Source organism: Camelus dromedarius, chromosome 13 (assembly GCF_036321535.1).
Source record: "Camelus dromedarius isolate mCamDro1 chromosome 13, mCamDro1.pat, whole genome shotgun sequence".
NCBI classification, from domain to species: domain Eukaryota; kingdom Metazoa; phylum Chordata; class Mammalia; order Artiodactyla; family Camelidae; genus Camelus; species Camelus dromedarius.
In genome coordinates this window covers 64910391-64934358 of record NC_087448.1, presented here as the reverse complement: position 1 = coordinate 64934358, position 23968 = coordinate 64910391, and the positions used below count along the sequence as shown (strand labels likewise).

The window sequence follows — 23968 nt, the reverse complement described above, 5'->3', positions numbered from 1 at the left end:
ATAGTTCAACATCTGTGTACATTGCAGAGTGATCCACCCTTCACTGTACACTTGGCCCCTTCCTCTTATTTTGCTCACTCCACAACCCCCTCCCCTTCTGGTAAGCCTAATCTGTTCTCTGGGTCTATGAGTTTGTTTGTATTTTGTTTGTTCATTTTTCTTAGATTCCACGGATGGGTAGAATCCACATATGAGAATCATGAGGTATTTATGTTTCTCCAGCTGACTTACTTCACTTGTTATAACGTCATCAAGATCCATCCATATTGTCACAAATGGCAGGATTTCTTTCTTTCTTTCTTTTTTTGCTAAGTAGTATTCCACTGTAAGTATGTGTGTGTGTGTGTGTGTGAGTTTGTGTGTGTGTGTGTGTCTGTGTATGTGTATCTCTTTCACATCTTCTTTATTCATCCATCCATCAGTGGACACTTAGGTTTTTTCCATATCTCAGGTATTGTGAACAATGCAGCAATGAACACAGGGGTGCATGTATCTTTTCAAATTAGTGTTTTCATGTTCTTTGAATAAACACTCAGAAGTAGATATGGTAGTTCTATTCTTTTTTTTTTTTTTTTGAGGAACCTCCATACTGCTTTTCATAGTGGCTGCACCAATTTACGTTTCCACCAATGGTGCACGAGGGTTTCCTTTTCTCCACATTTGCTCCAACACTTATTATTCCTTGTCTTTTTGATAACAGTCATTCTAACAGGTGTGAGGTGATACCTCGTTGTGGTTTTGATTTGCATTTCTCTGATAATTAGTGATGTTGAACATCTTTTCATGTGCCTGTCGGCTGTCTGTGTGTCTTTGGAAAAATATCTATTCAGATCCTCTGCCCGTTTTTTAATTGGGTTGTTTGGTGTTATTTTGGTTGTTGTTGAGTTACCATAATAGTAAAACATTTTAGATGACTGAAATACTCATCAGAAGGATGGTGGATGAATAAACATGGTATATTTACACATTGCAGTACTATATAGCAGTTTTAATAATGAACTGAACCTTTATTTACCAATGTGTATAAATTTTAAAATGTGATGTTGCACAAAAGATAGGTATAGTATGGTACCATTTATATGAAAGTGGTAAATAGAACAATGCTGTGTATTATTTATGGAAACATCTACATGTGGTCATAATATCAAACATGCTTAGGAATGATGAAAACCAAACTCATGAAAGCAGATACCTCTGAAGAAGGAAACAGGATGGGAGGGTCATGGAGACAGGAGGCTCCACCATTGTCTGCCCTGCTTTGTTCCTGGAAAAAATAATCTGACGAAATTATAGTGAAATGTTAGGATTTGATAGTGCCCCAGGGTGAGTACACAGATTTTTGTTTTTTTTTTATTGTGGAAAAAACCCCACATAACAAAAATTTTTACCATCTTAATCATTTCTAAGTGTACAATTCAGTAGTGTTAAGAATATTCATATTGTTGTGTAAAAAGCTCCAGAACTTTTTCATCTTGTAGAACAGAAACTCTACACCCATTGAACAGCAACTCTTCTTTTCCCTGTCCTCCCAGTGCCTGGCAACCACTGTTTTACTTTCTGTTTATATGAATCTGACTACTTCAGACTCTTCATATGAATGGAATCATAACAGTATTTGTGGCCGGCTTATTTCATGTAGCATAACATCCTTAAGATTCATCCATGTTGTTGCAAGTGTCAGAATCTCCTTCTCTTTAAAGACCACATTATATGTATATGGTATGTATATATGTAAATATACCTATATTTAGCTGCAGACCACGTTTTCTTTATCCATTCATCTATCAATGGATATTTGGCTGCTTCTACCTCTTGGCTATTGTGAGTAATGCTGTAATGAACATGGGTATGCAAATATCTCTTTGCGATCTTGCTTTTTTTGAATTCTTTTGGATTATATACCCAGCAGCGGGATTGCTGGGTCATATGGTAGTTCTGTTTTTAGTTTTTGGAGGAAGCTCCCCACTGTTTCCCACAATGGCTGCACCATTCTGCATTCCCACCAACACTGCACAAGAGTTCCACTTTCCCCACCTTCCCGCAAGCACCTGGTATCTCCTGTTCTTTTGATAGTGACCATCCTAATGGGTGTGAGGTGGTGGTAACTCATCGTGATTTTCATCTGCATTTCTCTGATAATTAATGGTGTTGAGCATCTTTTCATGTGCCTTTTGGCTGTTTGTATATCTTCTTGGGAGAACTGTCTACTCAAGTCGTTTGCCCCCCCTTTAATTGGGTCACTTGTTTTGTTGTTGTTGTTGTTGAGTTGTATGAGTTCCCTATAAATTCTGGATATTAACCCTTTATCAGATATATGATTTGCAAATATCTTCCCCTATTCTGTAGGTTGTTATTATTTGAACTAATCTTTGTGTTTAAAATGTTTCATAACAATATTTTAAAAGGCAGGTGAGAACTCTTTATCAAAACCACCAAAGTCATGGTTGTTGTAGAAATAATGCCTTATTCTTTATTTTATTTATTTATTTATTTATTTTTAATTGAAGTCCAGTCAGTTACAATGTGTGACTCTCTGGTGCACAGCACAGTGTCCCTGTCACACAGATACATGCATATAATAATGCCTTATTCTAATTTCTGCTCTCTCTTAGAAGTTTCTTGTTTGACTTGATCACACATGTTGAGAGTCTGTATGAGTTTGTATGTAGATGGGAAGATTTAAAATACTATATGATGTAAATTTTCTTAAAATTAATCCATACATTCAGTGCTGTTCCAGTAGAATTTACAGGAAGTCTCTCCGTATAGTATATATATATATATATATATATATATATATATATATATATATATATATATATATATACACACACATATTTGTGTATGTGTGCAAAAAGATCTTGAAGGAGACATACTAAAATATTTAATAATTATCTTTGGAGAGTAGGATTGCCTGAAAGATGACAATGCTCTTTCGCTTTTTTGTTAGAATTTTTTTTTCAGCACGAATAGCTTTTGCAAAAAAAAAAAAAAAAAGAAAACAGATAACAATATCCTCTCTGAGGGAACTTGGTAGGTATAAAATCAAAATCAAAATAAGGGCTCTCTGAGAAAAGCCAAACAAATGAGAAAACTAATAAGGTTTATTGATGACAGTTACTATCAAAAGGCAGCCAGGAGCAGAGAAGTAGATTATGTCCAGGGAACTGATGAGGGAGGCAGGACGTTCATCCCTCTGGGTTCTGAATCTCACCTCCAAGGCAGCTCACAGAAAGCAGGGCTTCCAGACCAGCCAACCAGAACCCGACATCCCTGTGTATTCCACCGAGTCCGCCATGAGTCAGATTCATGATTTACAATATGGTTGAAAAAAACCAACCTCAGGGCTGCTACCCTAACAGACATTATCTTAGACGTTTTCCACTGGAATATGCAAGAAGCCACCTGTACACGTGCTGTCCCTGTCAGGCAGCCCTGCCACACCTGGAGCTCCACTCTTGTTCCCTGGAGCACAGTCACCACAGGGACTACTGTTTTGCACAGACAGCTAGTCATTGGGCCACCGAGGAAAACCATGTGATTAACAATTTCCAGCTTGTTTGGTAGGACATTGCCTGGGACCTGCCATAACTCCTGTCTTACTACATGTGGTAGTGAAAAGCCTACACGATGAAGACGCTCTGAGGTTGAGATTCATTATTAGTGGAACCTCTGAGATTTAGACTCATTATTTTAATGTGTGAACCTTCATGGTCAGCAGTTTGGTTCCATCGTGTCCATTTAGCAAATGCAAAAATATTTTCTGAGCTCTTATAAAATCATGTTGTGCTGAGCACAGGAGTGCAGACCATCTCCTACGAGGAACCAAGTGTCTAGTTGGGCACCCCGGTGTGGGACTGGGTGGTTCTTCCCTGTGTGGAGCTGTCTGGGGCTCTGCAGAATGTTCAGCAAACCTGACCACTTCTCCTCCCAACTATCTGGGACAACCGAAAAATGCCCCTACTCATTTCCAAACACTCTTTAGAGCAGTCATTCTCAAAACGTGGTTCAGGGACCCCTGGGTGCCCTTGAGACCTTTCAGGGATCTTCGAAGTTAAAACTTCGAGCATGTGTACAGTGGTGTTTTCCAGGGTACAAGATTGTGTGCTGATGAAACTGACTGAATGCAGAAGCAAATAGGAGAATCCAGTTGCCCTCCATTTAACCACACATTAAGAGTTTGGCAAAGATGTAAAACAGTGCCATTCTTCTCACTATCTTTTTGTTTTGGAAAATATAGTTATTTTTCATAAAAATAGGCTACTTAGGTTAACCTGTTGTAGGTTTTTTAATTGTAATTTAAAAACATAACATAATAATACATATTTTAAAACTCCTGTTTTAATTTCTAATACAGTCAGTATTGATAGATGTCCCCTACATAAATAAAAGTTTCCAGGGCCTTTTGCCATGCATTTCTTATGAGAGCCACACTGCAACCCAGGGGCATGCCCTCACCATCTTTCACACATGAAGAACCTCAGGCTCAGAGAGGCGGGGACCTGCCCAGGCTGGTGCCCCTCTGGGGGTAAGAGAGGAGGGACCCCAGACCAGTGCTTTCCTTCATGGACACATCATCTCTCCATATGCAGCCTGAAACTCTGTACAAGGAATCAGGTGGCCCAAGTCACTGGGGTCCCCCAAATGGTCACACACAGATGGCAAACAGCAGGCAGGGCCTGGTGTTTCTTGGGCAAAGCAATAAGGTTAAAAAAAACGTCAGTGGCCATTATGTGAATTTAACTCTAATAACAGAATGTAGGGCTCGCCTACCACTACTGTAACGGCCCAGTACTTCTGCAGTCGACACCTAGGGCATTAGCTTACAGGCAGCAAAGCACAGCGGCTAAGGTGGGAGCCTTGCTGGCAGGCTCTTTCAAATTCTGTCACTGCTTACTGCCCGGCACCAGGGCATGTTTCTTTACTTCTCTGCCTTAGTTTCCTTGTCTGTAAATCGGGGATAATAATAAAAACACCAAGGCCTTAGAACTGTTATGAAAATTAAAAGAGACAGGCAAATAAATCTCTCGGAAGAGTCCTGGCATCCCGTGAGCATCAGTTCGTGTCTACCCTGATTGTTGCAATCACTTGCAGTGGTTCCATCTTACCAGATCTGTTGGACACTTTCTGACCAGGTGGCTTTTGTCTCCTAGTAATTGAGCAACAGTGCTGAGTCTTAATGAGCAGGTGCTTGATGCCTATGGTGTGACTGAATTTCCAGACCTCATTGTTGGAGACACAATCCTCCTATTTGATTTTTTCCACTTATTTTTATTACAGTAGTGCATGTGCATGCTGACAGATCAAATAATACGGAGCAGGTTTTAGTGGAAAGTCATGGTCTCCCACCTTTCCTTCCCTTCCATGAATTGACAACTCAGAGACAATATTCTTTCTCTTTTCCTCCCTTCCTCCCTTCCTCCTTCCCTTTCTCTCTCCCTCCCTCCCTCTCTCCTTCTCTCTCTTTCTTTCCAGTTTCTTCACTCAGCTCTGCTTGTGGTCACCTTCAAAATTCTAGACTATGTATTATCACCTCTATTGACCTATTTGGAAGACTTTGACATTAACTTTTAACATTTCAATAAGACGATTTACTTTGCAGTGTCCCAGTCCACCACCATCCTCTTCCCAGTATTAATATTCATATTTATGGCAGGCAGAATTTTAAAACTTAAAAGTACTCTTCTGTGGTTCTCTGAATGTTTCATTTTTGTAGCAACCTGTTCTTGTTGCATGGGTATAAAAGAGCTGGGGGTGGGGGCATCTCATGGTTCAGCCTACAGGACTTTCACTTAATGCCTGGCTCTCGGTCTGGTATCACCAACTGACGCTCTTCCTGGCCCTGCATTAGAGCCCCTCATTTGCCTCATGAGCCCCAAAAGTCTGCTCATATATGAAATAGGAAGAGAAGGGGCTGACATGGGCTTCCTCAGCCATTGTCTATTTTCAGGCAAAGGGTGTCCACCAATTAGGACTTTAGGCTCAGAGCTCTGGGGAAGGTGCTTAAGAAGAGGGCTGTCAGGCTGCAGGAGCCTCCAAATAAGGGCCTAAAAAAGGCTGAATTCTGGGGTTCCAACCTGTGAACCAGAGTCTGAGCTCTCCTTGAATATTTTGTTCAGTGTCTTTGGATTTTTTTCTGTTCTGTCTGCGGGTAAATGCTGGCTCTCTGGGCAGTGACGGGGAAGATGGTGTGTAAAGAGTAGCTGTTCATGCAAGACAGTCACATAATCTGTCACTTTGAGCCCACTTCCTGCTTCTGCTCTCCAACCCAGCTGCTGACTTCAAGCCCAGAAACACACCAGGGTTCTGTTAGGTAGATCAGCTTCCAGCAGCTCTGCAACAACAACAGAAAGTTCTAGGCTGTGTTTTCTCTTTGAGTGTCATCATTCAACTTGCTTCATTTGGTCCTGCATCTTACAGAATTTTAAAGTTATCTCTCTTATGTTGGAGTGGCAGAAACTGCTAGTTAACCACCTAATATTCATATTATCTTGCTTCCTTACTAATAGAACCCCTAAGTTTTTGAGAGTGGCAGCTTAATAATACACCCAGCTTTCCTTGCAGAGAAGAGTGGCCAATGAAATGTCAGTGGAAGTCATGGGAAAGACTGCCAAGAAAACTCTTAGAAAAGACAGACTCAGCTAGCAGTTCTTTCTGTTTATCTTTGCCCCTTCCTTCTCCTTCCTGTGTGGAATATGGCTGTGATGTCTGGAGCTTCAGCAGTCATCTTGGCACAATGTGGGAAGGGCCAAGAGACTCTCAGAAGCCTCAGCCCTGGCATTTTTGTATCCTTCGAAATATTTGCTCCCCTAGAGAAGCATTAGATATTCTTGCTTGTTGCCTTGGGACAAACCTCATTGTCAGATTTGGCCATGTGACTTGCTTTGGCCTGTAAAATGTGAGTGGGAGAACCTTGAATGTTTCTACCAGCATTTTTGCTCTCTTCCCTTTGCCATTTGGAACTCATGTCCAGGATAGAGGCTGTTCCTTTAGCCTGGATTCTGTTATGAGAAGACATTTAAAGGGGACCAGTAACATACAAAGTGAGTTAGAAATAAACCTTTGTTGTTGTAAGCTACAGAGATTTTAGGTTACCACAATACTATCTAGTGAGAGTTGACTTATACAAAATGTAATAGGATAAATAAATATGTGGAGCAGGATGTTAAGTGTTGGTGTTTCAAAGCTGAAGGAGAAGGGCAAAACGTGCTCACACATTGTAAAGAGAGATGCTGGCTCAACCTGCAGCATTCACTATGATTTAGGGAAACCAGTTCTGAAATTCTCCATTACAGATTTGGGTCCTCTAGGGAACAGACATTGAGCTCAAATTCTGAGGACAGGAGGTTTACTGCAGGATGATGACTGTAAAAGATGACAGAGGATGCAGAGTTGGACGGGGAGACCTCAGCCTGAGACAGAATTCTGAGAGAGTGTTGGCCAACCCAGTAGAGGGCCCTGGACCAAAGATGGCTGGTTAGAGGAGCACCACATGAGGTGGCAATGGCCAGGCCCTGTCCCCCAGGTGGAGGGTGTGCAGTGGCTCCTCTGCTGGGGATTCTGTGCGTGTCTGTGCCTTCGAGTGGGCGATCCCTCTCCAGCTGATCTCTGACACTTCCACCAGTCCTGTCTCCAGCAGCAGCATGGCTTCTGTCTCTTTCTACTTGAGTGTCTTGACTCCAGGCAGTCCTCTGGGTGGGGAGATTTTGGGGCTCACAACAGCTGCCTTCCACGGCGCCTATTAGGGCTATGAAAAATCCTGTGCGTCTCTTTCCTATTTAAGTTGTGGTAAAAAAAAAAAAAACAGAACACGTATCATAAACTTCACTATCTTAACCATTTTTAAATGCACAGATTAGTAGAGGACTATGAGATGCCCCCTGACCCCAGCGTATATGCAGACAAGAAATCCTGGAAGGCTCCCTGCTGAGGAGGTAACAGGTAATCATGGGGTGATGATTGGTGTTTGTTGGTTTGCTTATTTATTGTTTATTTCTACTTTCCAGTTTTACTATAATAAACATGTACAATTTCATTATCAGAAAAGCAAACTGCAAACACTAGTTTTAATTGAAAAACCTGAGCCCAAGTCCTGCCTCCCAGGGCCATGCCCTTCCTGCTGTCCCGGAACTGCCTGCAGGAGGAGGAGGAGGGTGTAGCCCACACCCCGGCTGCTGGCCTTGGCCCGTGGGGCCTCCACGGGCAGCCTCTGACGCTCAGCTGTTGGGTATTGCTGCGCATGCCGGTGAGGGAAGGATGGCCACCTGGCCTTGGCCGTGGGTGATGACTCACAGAGCATGGCTGGTTTTATTCTGATAGGAGGGATCAGGACTTATGTTGGAGAGGATGTTGAAAGGACAGATGGAGTGTCTAGCTCAGGGAGAAATCTCCTATCTGCAGCGAATGAGGACTGGCTTTTGGCAATGCAGTTGAGCCCAGACACAGCAGAAAGAGGTGGCAGGAGAGAGGGAGGACAGAGAGAGAGAGAGAGGACAGCAGGGAGAAGGGCTGGAATGACAAGTTATTCCGGAATACAGAACAGAGGAGCAGCGTCAGGACGCCCGTGCGCCAGGTTGAACATTCATATCCCAGATGAAAGCCACGAGGATCTTTATGCTTCCTGTCGGGTGCTGCCAGGTCATCAAAAAAGTCCAAAATTTTGGTCATCAAAAAAGCCCAAAAGTCTTGACCCCGGTGGCTGCACCCCTCCAACGCTGTTTAAGCACGCTCTTTTCCTGTAATCATTCCTGCAGAGCATTTTATCATCTTTATTGATTTGTCTTAATATAGTACATGTATAATATCTTCCCTTTTTAAACATTTGCATTTCTTTAATTGCTTTGGAGGCTGTGCATTTTGTGCTGTGGTGATTTACTCCGCCAATAAACATGTAATCCTACCGTGGGCATGTTTTATTTGTGTAATAAACCAGAATAAAAAATAAAAAAAGAATCTACTGACAATGAATTAGACACGTTGATAGGCACCAGGATTAGAGAGGCGAATGGGACGTGGTCCCCGTTCTTGAGCAGGCTTGGCTGGGGAGACTGGGCATGTACATTAACAGGATTAAAATAATAAGAGTCTTCATCAAATGCTGGGTGAGTGCCACAAAGCACAAATGCTGAAGGGCTTTTTGTGCACGGAGAGATCAAGACTAACACAGGTGATAAGAATAGATAAATTTATCACCTTCATTTAAAATCCACCCCCTGTGTGTGGGGGTGTCTTTTGGGCTGGGGGCTGGGAGCTCTGATTGGCGGCTGCTTCTCGGGCTGGTTCCCAGGGAGACTGAGGAAGGCATGGCCGGTCGTGGAGAAGAGGACAGCGGGGAACCAGTCACCTAGGCTGGCTCCTCTCCTTTCCAAGCTGTTCCAACGGATGTGTTCAAGTCACGTTCTTTTAGAAGCTACTCCAAAAGAAGGAAGGCAGGGAGGAAGCTTCCAGCCAAAAGACCCAAAGGGAAATGTACTTTACATGCATTGTTTTGTTATCTTTCCATATGGAGTGTCTCCCCAAAAAAGCCCATTTCTCTGACAACAGTTCTAAAAGGAGGAATGTCCTTTGCAACAGACTCATGCACTCACCTGTTCCGCCACCCCTGAGCATGTGCTCTTGTCAGGCCCTGTTGTCCGTGCAGCCTGCAAGGACTCTGGCTTCTGTCTCACAGTGAGCCTGGTTAACTCCTCCCTGAAGTCTCAACCATGATTTTTTTTTTTTTAAAGGAGGCAGTTTTCTCAACCTGGGTCTGCTGGCCTTTCAGAGATTCTAAATTCCCTTTTGCAAGTCAGGCTGAGGTTAATGGCTCTTTCTGCCGTCACTGAGAAATCTGAGGGCTCTCCTGCCAGTGCTGAGTAGACAGTTCGAAAGGCCTACTTCCTGTCTCCTGCGTGTGTGGGTGCCCGCCGGAGGCCAGGCCTGGCCACGGGAGGAAGGAGGGGAACCTCAGAAGAGCTGGCCCCAAAGTACCAGCAGCGTGGATGGTCCTGTCTGGCTGCTTCTCCAGCAGAGCCCAGGCGAGGGGAGAAAAGCCAGCATTCTGAGGCAGAATGAGCAAAGGAGGGGGACATTAAAAAGAGCACGAGCAGACCCCCACGGCCTGGAAAGGAAGGGAGAGGAGGGGACAGGAGGATGAGCAGATGGTGAGCAGTGGCTTCAGAAATTGGGAAGGAGCCCATCTTATTGGAAGAGAAGGATGTACAGAAGGAGAACAGGAAGGAAACAGAGACAGCCTGTCATGGGGGAGCTGGCAAGGACCACCTTCTCATTTTACAGATGAGGAGACTGAGGCCCAGAGAGGGCAGGTCTGTCTCTCTCTCTGCACTGCCTCACTGGCCCTTCTGTCCTGAGTCAGTGCCGATGGCCTGATTGGAAGCCCTACACAGACGGGCCTGGGGTGGCTGTAAAGCACAGGAGGGTCCTGGGTGCGGTTTGAGTCTTAATTCCAGGTCAGGGAAAAGAAGATCTTTTTTTTTTTTAACTTACTTTTTTATTGAAGTTAGTTGATTTACAGTATTGTGCTAGTTGCTGGTGTACAGCAAAGGGATTCAGTTATATGTATATATTCTTTTTCATATTTTTTTCATTATGGTTTTATTCTAGGATATTGAGTATAGTTTCCTGTGCTATACAGTAGGGCCTTGTTGTTTATCTGTTTGATATGTAGTAGTGTGTATGTGTTAATCCCAAACTCCTGATTTATCCCTCCTCCAACCTTTCCCCGTTGGTAACCATAAGTTTGTTTTCTATGTCTGTGAATCTGTTTCTGTTTTGTAAATAAGTTCATTTGTGTCACATTTTAGATTCCACATATAGGTGATATCGTGTGATACTTGTCTTTCTCTGTCTGACTTACTTCACTTCGTATGATCATCTCTAGGTCCATCCCTGTTGCTGCAAATGGCATTATTTCATTCTTTTCTATGGCTGAGTGGTTTCCCATTGTATATATGTACCACATCTTCTTTATCCAATTACCTGTTGATGGACTTTTAAGTTGGTAGGAAGGGGAGATCTTCGAGATGGCTGCCCTCCTTCCTGTAATCTCCCTCAGCCTCCAAAGCAGTATCAAATGCAAATGTTTAAAAAGGGAAGATATTCTTACCGGGTGTAGGTGGGGTATCTGGAGTGGCTGCTGAGCTTCTAGACAAAAATCCTGGAGAACGTAAAGCTGGCTGTGAGCTGGAGGCAGAGGCAACAGGGTGGTTGTGTTCAGAGTGAGGGATCCCCACAGGGATGCATGTGGGTGCTGAAACTCTCTGTCAACCCTCTTTGAAGATGTATGAGTCTATTCTCCAACTTTTCTATTTGGCGTCCTCACAGGAGACCTTAGAGGTAAGAACTGCAGGCTTTCTAATCAGTTTCCACCTCCTCCAGGAACCCCCACCTGTCTGTGGAATTCATCTCGGCTCCTGACTGGGCTCGCCGGTATTTTTAACTCTATCTTTCTAGTACCTTTATAGAACAACTTGAGCCTGGATTTCAGTTATGTGGACCTCTGTCTGCTTCCTTCCTTCCTTCTCTGGGTCGGATATCCTCCGAGGCCAGTAGGTCCTGGTCCCCTTCATACCCGTATGTCGCCTACCTGTGTCAGTGCACAAAACATTTGATGCTTTGGAGTCTGAAACCAGCTGTTAACGCAGGCCTGTTTGCGACGAGCTCTGAGTACCGAAGGGTGGAAAGAAGAGGAATTTGAGTGCTGGAAATGGAAGGTTATTCTAAGAATGGGTGTGGCAGGAAAGACAAATATAGCTGGTAGAGTGGAGAGTGAGTGGGAGGAAAGAAAGTGGAAGTGGAGGAGAAGGGGCAGAGAGTGAGAGTGTGAGCTGAGGAAGGGGAAGGGGAAGGAAGCCGGGACTCAGCGCCCAGGGCCAGTGCCCGCGCAGGAGCTTGCCTGTTGGGGCAGCAGGAAACCGCAGCCTCAGACCTTCTTGTCTTTTGTCTGTCTTCTGACGCTGCATCATTGACAAAGATCTCTTGCTTAATTTCCACCAATACATATGGCAAAAAGAGGTTATGGCCCTTGCATGCCTTCCTACTAAGATGGAAATAAGTATCCATTGAAACTGTTTTTATTTCTTGAAAGTTATTTGTGGAATTAAAAATTCCCATGATCGTTTTGGCTCAAACATCATGCCTGGGGCTTGGGGATAAAGTGTGCAATTTGATGCAAAATATGAGTGCCCATGCCTCGTTACCCAGCCAAACATACACATGGAGACTGAGATTTTTTATCATTACATCTTCTCCTACCCTGTGTTTCTGCCTTCACATCCTTTAAATTTGCTGGTGTTTGGCAGCCGCAGGCCGGATCTGGTTTCGCAGGAGGGTTTTTATAGGAGTGAACTGCCAATCGGCCCTTGGCTCTGTGATAGGGCACTGGGCTGGCTTGCTGGAACAGTGTTGCTGTAATCTCTGGGCCGGAAGTGCCCGGGGCGTGAACTGTTACCACCTACTCTTCCCTTAGCTTGAGTTCCATCTGGAAAGCTGAAGCTTTTCTCTGACATTTTACACAGTCACTGATCCTCATTTGTCAAAATGTGTCCCGAGGAAGTTTTCTTGAAAGTGAAAGGAGTCCATAAGCACTCTGTGCACAGCCTCCTGCCCCTCCTCCACTCTGCTTCCTCTGCCTAACTGATAATGTGGTTGTGAGCATCCGTCCAACAATATCTGTAAAGTGCTCAGAACAGTGTCTGGCACATAAATGCTCAGAAAATACTAACTCTTATTATTACTAACAATCTGACATATATTCCTTGAGCGGGGTACTGGGTACATAGTGTTCATTTTATTAAGCTTTAAACTGCGTATATCTTATAAATCCTTTTTATGTGTATAATATATTTTGCATACATTAAAATACTCTCATTAAAAATAAATGAGCATTTATGAGGTTTGCTTTAGCAGTCGTACGTCCCAGGGTTCCGGGACAGCAATGAAGGAAATATTCCCCCTGATTACTAGACCCATGTTCCAAACCACGGGACTGCCCAGGTGTTCTTATTCGTGGATCAAAAAAATACAGTAATGATAATAGTAAAAATACAGCAAAGAATAGTACAACTCCCTGGGAATTAATATCTGAGCATGTTTTTATTTTTTCCCTTCTTCTTAGAAGACCAGCAGGTTCTAGACTCCTTGGCGTCACTAGTGTTGAATCACTAGCGCAGGCTTGTGCCCTCCGGGCCGGCCGCCGCGGTCCAGAGCGGGACGGCCAGCACTGGGCAGTCCGAGGTGAGGACCAGGCTGATTCCACGCTGCCGACACGTTTCACCTCGAGAACTTCAGTGTGTCCCTGTTCTTGTTTCCTTTCTTGGTTCTCAGTTCCCTGCGTAGAGAGAGATTGACAAGGATGTTTTGTTCTGGGACTCAGGGGTTAGTGTTCAGATGTTGCTGGACAAAAAAGGACTCAGCTTTTTGTCTCTGATGTAGTTTGTGGTGGCTCCTGGGCTCTCAGCAGCTCCTGTAGCAGAAGCGAGGGCCCTGCCCCTCGCGCTGGCGGAGGGCCGTCTCCTGCATCACTGTCGGAACCTGCCGCTGCTGGGGTCCCGTTTGTGTTATAGTCATTTGTGTACTTGCTTGTCTCCTCCACTGGGTTATGAAGGTCTTGAAAGGAGAAACCATCTCGTTTATCTTTGAATCCCCACAGTGTCTTCCTCCGTGTTTGTTGAGTGTCTGGGTGAGTAGGTGACTGAATGAGTGAGTGAGTGAATGAATGAATAGGAACCATCACAGAAGAGCTGAGAAGAAAGTGGAAAGATTGGGCCATAAAACCTTTACAAAATCTTACTTTAAAATACTTTCAGGAATATTCGAATGCATTGAGTTGACAAAATAGAGACTTCTAAATGTAGTGTCATTTGTCCAGTCATTTCTGAGGATTTATCGGTGTTTTGCTAAGCTGAAAACTCCACGGAAGCAAGAACCATGTCTGTCCCCAGCAGCCAGCACATGGTATGATGCTAAATGAAGTAGCCTCTTCTCAGCCAGTAACCTGGACAGGAAGAAAGGCACATTCAATTCAATTTAATACATTTCTATAGAGCATCTTCTTCCAGTACTTTGCCGAGGATTGGGTGAAAATGTGAATGTCACAGTTTCTCTCTTTTAGGAGTTTTCAGTCTTTTGGAAGTAGAATTTGCACCCAGCTCACAAGGCAGAGTGTGCTAAGTCCGGTAACAAGTAAAAGTGCTCAGTGAACGAGGAGTTTATTAAAGGCTATGGGATCTGGGGGTGTCTTCATGGAAAAGTGAGCTCTGGCAGGAGAGAGAAGACTTTGGCAGCTAGAAGTGGGAGGAGGATCATTTTGAGTGGCTGCCTGCGGGGTGCCCAGGATGGGAGGGGGAAGGTCAAGATGGAAAATCTGGTAGCCAGCCTCCCAGCTGGTGCCCAGTGAGCCTCACCTCCTGGTAGTTATGCTCTTTCGTAGTTCACCCAACATCGTATCAAGGTTGGTCTGTGCGACTGATTAAACATGGCAGGGAAGTGATGTTGTGCGGCTTCTAAGACTAGGTCACAAAAGATGTTGCCACTTCTCTCATTGGGTTTTGGATTGCCTGCCCTGTCATGAGACACACAAGCAACCTAGGGAGAGACCCCCATGGGGAAGGAACTGAGGTCTCCTGCCAATAGCCAGCACCGACTTACTATCTGCGTGCGCGAGCCATCTTGGGGGTGGGTCTTCCGGCCCTAGGTCAAGCTTTCAGGTGACTCCAGCCCCCGCTGACATCCTGACTGAAAACTCATGAGAGACCCCCAGCCAGAACTGCCCTGCTAGGACATTCCTGAATTTCTGACCCACAGAGAGTGACAGACGGTAAATGTTTTCTTTGTTGCTTTAAGCCACTAAATTTGGAGGTAATTTGTTATGCGACAATAGATATAGAAATGAAGGCTGGGGGAACCGTTTGGGGAAAGCCTTGATTTTCAAGGACTTGCAACTGTGTTGTACGCAGTGGGCGTAATGTTTTTTGTTTTTTGTTTGTATGTTTGTTTGTTTGATTTTATTTTTTGAGGTGAGGAGGTAATTAGGTTTATTTATTATTTTTCATGGAGGTACCGGGAATTGAACCCAGGACCTTGTACAGGCTAAGCATGCAGTCTCCCACTGAGCTATACCCTCCTTCTTGTTTTATGTTTTTGTTTGTTTGTTTAAAACAAAGAATGATAATTCTGATGCTGTGTATAATATGAGTTGTCAAAAGGAGTGATGAAGCAGGAAGATAATTTCAGAGGTCACTGCAATGGTCCCGACGAGAGGTAATGAGAGAGTCTGGACGGAGACACTGTTGGGGGGTTGGAAAGAGACACTGCCGAGGTGGACCCACGAGGCACTCGATGTGAGCAGGGAAGGGTGACTCCTTGGTTTAGAGCCTAGGGACACGGCAGGGCCAAGATCTCATTTATGCCAAGAGGAAACAGTTTAGATGGCCAGCTCCGGGGTTGGTGGGGGGAGCTCCCTGTGTTCAGAGCCCTGCGGAGGGCTGGGCACCAGGCTCACTCCCAGACCGGGCTGGTTGAGACATCATCCCCTGAAGGATGGGGCCGTTCTATCCCAGAGCACTTCTTCCTCCCTGCCAAGTGTTCCCTGCTGACAGAGGCTGCCATCAATATTTTTAGCGTGTGACCTTTCCCAGCATGAAGAGCAGCGTCCTCTGCCCGGAACTTGTTCTCCAGCGGTCAGCCAGTGACCCTCAGAGGCAGGAACCGCAGAGGCCTGGCCAGCGAGAGTCTGCTGCAGGGCCACTGTGAGGGCAGAGGAATTCAGACCCGAGTTTTGCAGGAAGTCTCTGTCTCACTGCCTTCTATTGTGCTGCTGAGGCCTGTCAACTTCAGTGCAAATCAGAGGCTGAGAAATAAAAAGCCCTGTTCATAAGTCCCAAGTGGAAGAGAGCATCTCATGTAAATTGCCTTATATGACAGTGACATCAAGCCTGGAGGTAATATTTGGGCAGATTATGTTAGGAAACCACCAGGACATAAACGTTGCTTTTATAGATCCTAGAACAGGCCTGAGCAAAACCCCAGTGGATTCATAACGCTCTTTCTTGCACCAAATACAGTCTGATATGGGGCAAAGCAAGGAAGCACTGAGGGAAACTTGAGAAAGAGTGAAGAGTGTCTCAAACGGGGTCCGAACCCCTGCCAAAGGCTGGGTGGGAGGATGCACCTGGCTGTAGGCCCAGAGTTGTGAGAGGTCTCTGCAAGGGATCTGTGTTAAAACCGTGTGTTTTCATGTTTATGATCATCTAAACAGATGGAGATAACCCTGTTCTGTGCTATCTGATGACTCCTGCAGACAGGAGTATTACCTTGCCTCCTCAGGACTCATATTCATAAATGGGTTTATAATCATTTTGATGCCAAGTGGGTGTTTTAAAAGAGGTTGCAGACAAATGGAAAAGACGAGAGATGGATTTCATACATAATGTAGCATTTGTGCCAAGTGAAGGACAAGGGACATCTCAGTGCCCTGCATGAACAAGACAGAGCAGCAGCTCAAAACAAGAAGCCGGGGAGCTGCCCGACAGGCGGACCACCTCCATGGGTTGAGGGAATGAGGGTTCAGCAAAATAATCTCATCTGTCACTCTGAACTAATGTGGTTCCCGGAATTTGAGGGTTTTGAAGCTTCTTGCATTTAATTTGCAGCAGGTCAAATGGCAGAAGCAGAAGGTGAAATGAACTTGGAGGGCAGTCCTGGCAGGGCACCGAGCTGCGCAGCCCAGTTCTTCTCCCCAGCTTTCCGGTCAATATGCCAAGTCTTCTTCCAAAGGGAGAGTGCAGGGGGAGGGTGTAGCTCAGTGTTGGAGAGCATGCCTAGCACGCACAAGGTCCTGGGTTCAACCCCCAGTCCCTCTGTTTAAAAAATAATGAATAAACCTGAGTTACTCCCCCCCCCCCATAAAAAATGGAAAATACACACACACACACACGCAAACACGGGAGCGTGCAGGAGAAAGCAGGAAAAAGATGCCAGAAGTCAGAGGTCTTCTTCGGTGCATTTCTGCTGGAGAGTGCAGGTTTCTTTCCTCTGAAGGGAACCTAAGATAAGAATGACTCCTTATCCAGAGCCATCAGTTTGCCCCCTAGAAACGTCACGGTCACTGTTGCTGCAGAGCTAGAGTCTGGTGAGCACAATTTCATTTACTTTCTAAAGCTAAGCTTTCCTGGGAGATGTGTGAGTCCCCCAAAAGAAGGAGAAGGAAGGACCACTGTTTTCAGGAATATAATTATCAGAATCATCACCGCCACCGTCCTCATCCTCAGAGCGTTTACCTGGCGTCTGCTGCAGTGGGTACTAGTAATGGGATGTGTTGTTGTTATTCAGTGGGAACTGCGTGCTTTGGGTTCAGAACACAGGATCTTATTGCTAATACTGTGAAACAGCCGCCAGGCTGTAGGGGTGTGTAGGAGACCAATTCGGGGAGTGACACAGAGGTTGGGAAAGAGGAAGTGTCCACAGGGGACACTGTCCTTCTGCAGACCTGACCCTCTGGGGCTTCCTGCAGGAAGTGACTAAGCGAGACAGGATTGCAACTTCTGGCCTCTCATATTGCACTGCCCCAACCCCAAAGTTAGAAAACTGTACCTTCCCCCATCCTTGTCTGGGGTGTGTTTGATCCGAAAGCTGGTGAGGCAAGAGGCACCCAGAAAAGGGACAGAAATCACTTCTCATCACCAGGGAAAGCAGTGTCACAGCTCTGGCAGAGGAGGGGCATTGCCTCTGCTGTGGGAAGCTCTGTAGTTCTGGGTTCCTCCACCCCCATCTCTGCCCCTCCATCCCCTCCCTTCCCAGATCCCTGTGAAAAGGCGGAGTCCTGACATATCTGGAAGACCCTGCAAAAACTACATAGAGCTCACTCCAATGTGAACCTGGTGTTGTACAACTCCAGGAAGTCAGCAGAAACAAAAATGCTAGTTTTTAACTGTAACTCTCATGGTGTACACGGGAGAGTTGGAAACCTCTGAATCTGGAAAATCTTTAGGCTCTTGGGGGAGTGTTGGGAACATGTGAACCGTTGGCTGTCTCTGAGAGGCGGGCATAGGGGTGTGTGTGTGTGTGTGTGTGTGTGTGTGTGTGTGTGTGTGTCTTGGGGGCATCCTCTACATGTCCCCTACAAATCTGCCTGGGCCCTCCAACCTCATGCAGTGGTTTAAGACCTGACACTCCCAGAAACAGTGTTGGGCAGTCACATTGATTCCGAGATCTCCATCCAACTTCTTCTACTCTGAATCAAATTTCTTCTAAAGTTTGGTTCCATAAATCTGAATCATGGGGTCACACTGGGATTCGAGAGATTCTTACCTGCCTTGCATTAAATGACTGTGATTCCCCTGAGAGGTGCCCCGTGGAGGTAACTCCCAGCCATGGCTCTTTATAAATGGATGCTGAATGAGCATTAGGGTAAGTGATGGATGTATTAACCTTAAAAGAAAAGACCTGAGCTGAGTGTTCAGAGATTCACAAAGAGCTTAGAACATCTCTCTGTCCCTGTGGAGGGAGGAGCTGGGTGACCCTTTCTACTCTCTCCCAAGGGCGACACCTGGGTGTAGGAAGGCTGTATGCACTCCTCACAGGAGGCCGCCCAGGTCCAAGGGCGAAGAGGGTGAGGCAACGAGGGGGAGACTTGAGGAGTAAGCATGGGTGTCAGCACAAATCAGTGGGGCGACTCGGCCTGAGCGGTCCACTTCCGGAGGTTTCATTCATTCTTTCCTGCCCTCCCTGGGTCCCTGGCTCTTCCTGAGAGAGGCAGTGGGCTGGCGAGGGGCCTGGCAGGAAGCTTCCTGCGGGCTGCCCGCTGCCCTGGGCTGAAAGAGCTCCCGGGGCCCGGCCGCTAGCTGGCAGCCTGTGGGTGGCTCTCGCAGATGCTTCGGAGGCAAGCATGCTCGACTGGAAGACGTCCGTAGGAGGTTCTGCTGGGGGCTTTTGTGGCCTCTGAGAAGGCAGCTTGCCATCAGCCCCCGGCACTTGGCAGAATGTCTCCACGTGGCTTACAGGCTCTGATTCCTGTTGGGAAATTCAGGGCTTGCCAAAGTGTTCATCTCACTATGTGAGCAAGGCCATTCCTGGCACCATCGTTACTCACACGGTCTTGCGCTGGGCTCCGCTCTGGAACTCGCATCAAGGTTGTGAGACTGTCCTTTGGCTGGGGAGGGGACAATTCTGTGGTCAGATCATTTCTGGATTGGCTATGGCGCCCTGGCGGTCGCAGGGCTGCCCTCTTCCCCAGCTCTGCCACCCTGACCTTGCTCCCTCACCAGGTCGACATGTGCTGGGGACCAGTGGCCTGAGGCCCCTGGGCCTCCAGCAAACAAGTATGTCACTGACTTTGGAGTCTATAGGTCTAGCTTTGAGTACCATGTTTTCACTTGCTGTGTGTTTACAGCCAAGTTACTGGGACTCTCTGAGCTTCAATTTCCTCACCTGTAGAAAGGGTGACAACAGTAGGCTTTTGTCCATGTTAAATGAGGCATTGGATGCGAAGCACTCACTACAGTGCCCGGTGCACGTGCTGCATTTGATGTATGTTAGCTTTTACTGTAAGGAACGTTCTGTGACTCTGCAAGTGCAGCTGGGCCACGTGACGCTGGCCAGCATGAAGGAGGTGCCTTCTCGTGCATGGGGACAGAGAGTATCTCCACGCTCCTTACTCGCTCCTAGCCTGGATGCCTCCCTGCCAGTACACACAGGGGAAAAGGCAGCAGCAACCTACAAGGCCTATCTGTGGATCGGGGAGGCAGGGACGTTACTGAGGGGGTTGGGCGTGGCCTGGGTACCATGCTGCCCTGCCCCAGTGGCTGCTCCTGGCTTGAGCCTCTGTAGGAGCCGTCCTCGTGATGGGACGGGCCCATCCATCACCATGGGGTTTGAGACCAGAACATTTTGAAAAGCTCCCCATGGAGTTTCCTTCTGTAACACATTAGCATCCCTTTCCACTCTTGGGCTTCTCAGAAACTTATGATCAGGCATGTGGCCTTTGACTTCTAGGGTGATTCCTTCTTGGCCACCAATTCCAGCATTCAAAGTGGTAAGAAAAAAAAATGGTCATAGTTAAACAGGAAGGTCAGCATTTAACGGCCCAATGGTCACTGTGGTGCTGAGTTTAGGGCAACATCTGTCAACTCGTGACATCAAGTCTTGTTCCCCATCACAGCTGAGCTGCTGCCAGAGGTCTGAGTCACTGGGCGTGTGGCATGGAGGTGATGGGAGCTACCAGCCTGGAGGAAGCAATCCCCGGGGCCCAGGGGAACCCCGCATGGATACATGCTCCCTTGGCAGTCTCACAGGGTCTGGGCTTGATATCACAGAGATCAAGTGCTCAGGGCAATATCTGATACACATAGAAAGCATCCAATAAATGTTAGTAGGTATTGTTATTATGATGATGATTCTCTAGAATCAAACAAAACTAGTCTAGGATTTCGGCTTTACCACGTGTGATGTCTCTCAGCCCTCAGTGTTCCCATCTGTAAAATGGGACAACAGTACCTCTTCAAGATTAAATAGAGTAATGTGCTCAGGTTGCTTGCACTTAGTTGTGCTCAACAAACGTTCCCATATCCTCATCCTCATTCTTCCTTATTCTCTCCCTGTAGGTGTAGACTTCAGAGAACGAAGCTTGTTACAATCCTGCATAAAATGACCAGACTCTTTAGGGTGTTTCAAAGAGTCAAACAGCATTTAGTGAACATTCTCTGTTAAACCTGCCTGGATCGCTCAGGGTTGTCTTCGCTGTCAGAGGTCATTGCTGTGTCATGTGTCATAGTGGGGTTAATGGACACGTGCCGGGTGAGTGAGGAGTGACTGTTTCAGATGTTCTGCTGATAAACTTGTGTCACTTCTAACTTGTGAGTGTGATTCAAACACAGCCTGAGAACTAGGGCTGTGCCTCAAATGCTTTGTTTTTCTTCATTTCAAGGGTGCTTTTGAAATAGGCATTTGCATTTGGAAAGTGTGGTGGGTAGTTTTTCTAACTTCGTAATATTACAGAGAAAATCAGATGCTACAGATTACTGAAAGCCTCTGGCCACCTAAGACGCTCTCTAAGTGGTTTTCAACACCCTTCATGTACAATGTAAATGGCACTATCTCTCAGGATATGTGAGAACATCCGTTTTTCTTCTAATGCAGTAAACACATAGGTGTCTCGTGGGATGTCTTTTAAATAGACTTAACACAATATTCAGGAATGATAAGCAAAATAGAATCACAGGAATGTATTTCATATTAATAACATTGGAACCTTATGTTTAATGCAGTGTTAAAAGTTGACAATTAAGTATGTAGGAGTCAGGAAATTCAATTAAAATTATCACAGTAATATGAATTTAGCCACATCCTGTATTAGTTATGAAATCCATTTAACACTGCAAACAGTAGTGTTTTCATCTAGTTTATTCAAAAGGAAACAGGAACAAAAACACTTTAGTACTATATATACTCTGCTAATGTGGTCAGGCTGATTTTGCCAGAGGAAGAAACTTAACTTTTGAATCTTTGAAGCCCCAGTCACTTAATCCAACATCTGTTTCCTTGCTTGTTGCATAATATCTGTCAATAAAGGTAGTACAACAAACAAAGGACTTTTCCTTCTCTTCTCCCCTCTGCTCCCTGAGAGAATGGGGTGTCTGCACCCCGAGGGAACCGTCCAGAGAGCACAGCCACCCTTCTGATTTCTCTCCCCTCCTCTCTGTGGGTGCAGATGCTCTTGGGGTGCAGGGGGGTTGTGATTCAGGGTGAATGCCGCACCTCTCATCTAGAGCTGGGAACCCCCTGTGGCCATGGATTTGGGGGGAAATGAAACTTGTAATTCAGTCCTCCAGTCATGACACAGGGTTCTTGGATTCTGTTGAGTCTATTCCGTGCACCTTCCTCCTGCTAGCCGAGCACTCCACCCTCTGCTCCTTCTGCTAGCAGGAGCAGGAGGAGACGGGCTTTCGTTTTTAATACAGGTACATCTGCATCAAGTCTTATTTTGCTACATCTCATCAGTACTGCCGCGTGGATCACTGAGGGGCTATGGTGCTTAGCACAGTTCGCTCAAGAATAGCCAGAGTCAACCAAGCACTGGGAACTTCAGCTACACGCCCGAATGACCCCTGGCGAAGTACTGTAAGAATGACAGTGAAAGGGTCTTGAAAGGAACGTCTCAGGGAATTGAGCCAACGCTCATCCAGAATGTTGTCAGAAATCTGAGGCTTATTCTCCTCTTCTCTTCCTTATCCCCCACCCCTCCCTAAAAATTGTAGTTGCTATTTAATAAATAGCCCTGAAATCCACCAGCTTCTGCCCACAGGAGTCTAAGCTGCCATCTTTTCTCTGTAGATCTCTGGAACAGATGCCCAAATCTCCACGCTGGCTCCTCCAGTTTGTTCTCCACACTGTGGCCAGCGTGATCTTCCAAAATGCAAATTCAGTTGCAAGACAATCCTCTTAAAATCCTTGAGTAGCTTCTCTTTGCCCCCAGGATCATTTTGAAACTTCTTGACGGTACTCACAAGGTCCTTTGTGATGTCGTTGCCCAGACCCGCCCACACCACCTGTTCAGTCTAGTTTCCAGTTAAATGAAAAACATTTCAGCTCTTCAATTGTATTGTGATCTTCCTTTTAATTGGGATCTTTGAACATATCATTTCCTCTTTCCTTATGTCTTTGCCAAGCTGATTTCTACTCATCCTTTGCGTTTCGTCTTAGATGCCACCTCCTCTGGGAAGATTTTCCTGGTATCTTCTGTAAAATAAAGACTACAACTAGTTGCCTACCCAATATCCATTTCCCATTCATCCCAGACTCTATTCAGGGTATTAATGTGCCTGGCTGAAAGATTTTATTCCTAGTTTCTTCTGAATCTAGGAATGGCCATGTGACAGCATTCTGGGCAATGAAATAGAAGCTGAAGTTGAAGGGTATGACTGATTCCTCTTTTCCCTTCTTACTCTTTCTCCTTTCTGCTTCCCAAATGCAGAACAGATGACAGAAGCACCAGAAGTGATCTTGGACAGTCAAGTGACATTGGGATGGAGGCCACACTTACGACAGTGGAGCAGAAAGAGAGAAGGCACCTGGGTCCTTGATGACCTTGGAATCACCACATCAGTCCTGGTTTGCTTACCACTGGAATTCCTTTACATGAGAGAAAAACGAACTTTAATGTTTCTAAGCCATTGCTGTTTTGGTTTTTCTGCTTATATGCAGATGAACTTAATCCTAACCAATATTACCACTGACTGGTAATGAAACCAGTGGTATGTATGTTTGATAAGTATTTGTTGAATGAGTGAATAAATGAGAGAAGATAGAGAACATATAACATTTCGTACTCCTGCCCTCTGTCATCTGATCCTCTTTAGGACCTGGGTCTGTGGAGCTATACTTAACAATATGATTCCTTTAATAGATCAGTGGAAGACGCTGGACCACCCTTCTAACAGATTACTTGGGACTCTACTCATCACACATCTCTAAAAATAGTTGCTATCTTGAAGATTCTTTAAGATCATTTGTTTCATATCCAACAACTCATTGCTAAAGAGACACAAGAAGCAGAAAATGCAAAGAGACTAATGTGTTGATAATTTTTGTGAAGAATGTAAGTTGTGTCTAGATTTACTTTTTTGCATGTGGATGTCCAGTTGTTCTAACTATTTCTTGAAAAATGAGTTTTTCACCATTGTATTGTCTTTGCTCCTTGTCAAAGGTCATTTAATTGTATTTATGTGGATCTATTTCTGTGCTTTCTATTTTATTCCATTGACCTCTTTGTCTATTCTTTCACCTCAAAGTAGACAATGTCTTAATTACACAAGTTTTATAGTAAGTGCTGAAGTTGAATGGTGTCGGTCTTCTGATTTTGTTTTTCTCCTTCAATATTAAGTTGGCTATTCTGGTACTAATGCCCCTCCTTATAAACTTAGAATTAGTTTGTCAATACCCACATAATAACTTGATGTGATTTTAATTGGGATTG

At 45.3% G+C, this 23968-nt stretch overlaps 1 long non-coding RNA gene across 1 annotated transcript in view; it reads left to right on the top strand.

The window, feature by feature from the left end:
* Positions 1-23729, top strand: part of LOC135322787 (uncharacterized) — a 30209-nt gene extending 6480 nt beyond the window's left edge. The window contains exons 3-4 of the long non-coding RNA XR_010383670.1: positions 20598-20790; positions 22967-23729. This is a non-coding gene — a long non-coding RNA (uncharacterized LOC135322787). The remainder of the gene's footprint in view (positions 1-20597; positions 20791-22966) is intronic.
* Positions 23730-23968: the final 239 nt, after the last annotated feature.